Source organism: Monodon monoceros, unplaced genomic scaffold (assembly GCF_005190385.1).
Source record: "Monodon monoceros isolate NGI ecotype Baffin Bay Population unplaced genomic scaffold, NGI_Narwhal_1 Super_Scaffold_13, whole genome shotgun sequence".
Taxonomy (NCBI): Eukaryota; Metazoa; Chordata; class Mammalia; order Artiodactyla; family Monodontidae; genus Monodon; species Monodon monoceros.
The window spans coordinates 408370-410339 of NW_021703769.1; positions in this window are offsets into that span (position 1 = coordinate 408370).

The following is a 1970-nucleotide window of genomic DNA, read 5'->3' on the forward strand; positions in this document are numbered from 1 at the left end:
CCTTAGGGACCAGAGGAAAAAGATACCCCTCCCGGCTCCCGGAATTACTACTTTGAACACACAGTGCGGCAAATGAAACGTACTCACAGCAGAGTCTCCACGTTTCATGGTTCTTGTGCATTTTGAGGCTTGGCGATTTATTAGGCTTTTGCCCACGAAGCATCAGTGGTCTCATGGACGCGCTGGATGAATAAGACACATAGCTCCTGCTGATAATTTGTGAAGATGGCTTTTGGTTGAGACCCCTGTACCTTCAGATGATGTAGGGAAAAGGTTCGGGAGGTGCTCTGGGATTGGGGTGCCGGGGGCTCTGAACCCTGGAAGTGACAGACAGGGGAGCACCCCTGACACCCACATCGGGTACCTGCCTCTCAGAGAGGCTGGCAGAGGAGGTCTGTGCTCACATCTGAGTGCGGCTTGTTTGGGGGAGACCTCAAAGCCCCCCTCGCCCCTGGGTCACCGTGCTGACCCTGTGTCTCTCGGGTCGTGGGAGCTGTCTCGCAACAGTGAGACTCGGGGGCCCGGGATGGTGGCTCCCCGACGGCCGGACTCTGGGAATCTCCAAGCCTCAGTTTCCCTGCCTGGCAGCTTGGAGACCACCCCCGCCCTTCCCGGAGGCTGCGGGATTGGAAATGGGTCCCGCAGCAGGCAGGCCGCCCACTGGGCAGGACAGACCCGCGGCTGCCCCCTCCGTCACTCGCTGTGGGGTCTCTGGCATGGTCCCTGTGCCCCAGGTTACCCGTGTGAGGGCGGCCAGCCCCGAGCCCCGCGCTGTGCAGGGCGACGCAGCTTTTGGAGTGTGGTCTGGATCATGGATTCAAGTTGTTCTGGCACCAAAGTGGTCACGTTTCATAAGTGATACTGTCCAAAACTGAAGTGTCTTGAGATTAGCAAGCTATAAATAAAATAGACAGTAGAGACCCCACAGGAGAAACAAAAATGCTGGAGAGATGGTGTGGCTTCCAGGTGGCACGTGGGTCACTTTGGTGAAGTCTCAGGTGCCGGTGTGGCAACAAATGCCCCTTGGTCTCAGCCAGCCTTAGCTGCTCCTGTCAGTGTGGCATCTGAGTCCCTGAGGACCGCAGGCTTCTCTCTGAGGGTCCCTTCATCACAGGGCTGCCTGCGTGGACCTTTGGATGCATGAACATGCCCTGCGATCTGTGCAGCAGCACCGGTAATTCAGAGATGGCAGTCAGGTCATCAGTCCACAGGTGTGTGTCCTGTGAACAGCTGTGTGACCCACGGCCAGGTGCATCTTCACTGGACCGTAGCAGATGCTCTGCTGCCCTTGCCCTCACAGAAAAGGTGTGGCGAGCGTGCTTTAGTCTGAAGCCTGCATCTTTCTTATCAGGCCATCCTATGACATGACTACCCAGGATGCTTCCATTTTTAGGGTCACAGCTGCTGAAATGCAACTGGGCAGCCGCTCTTCTGCTGCGGTCAGGTGGGTGGGACCCTCATGACCTCTTACTGATGTGGAGACATAACCAACTTTGTAATGCAAATTCAGTTATTCCCTTAAAGTTTCCTGGATAAATTGGATAAATTACGTGTATCCTTAATGTTTCCATAGCAGACTAATCTGTTTTTTTTTTTTTTTTGGCTGTACCGCACGGCACGTGGGATCTTAGTTCCTCAACCAGGAATCGAACCTGTGCGCCCTGCAGTGGAAGCGCGGAGTCCTAACCACTGAACTGCCAGGGAAGTCCCCCAGACTAATCTATTTTTGATTATCATTCCTTTAGATGCCTGTTCTTTTTAGTGTACAGGTGACTTTTTTCCCTAATGAAAATTGTGTTTTCTTACAACAAAATCTCTGTGAAGTACATAACTGATTTTAAGCTGCTCTGGTTGAATATTAGTTTATTTTAGAACTTTCCATATGAGTTGAAATTATTTGAGAAATGCGAAAGCCACCTGAGGTGGTTGCTGCTTCTCTAAAATGGCCCCGGCATCCTGCCCCTTTGCAG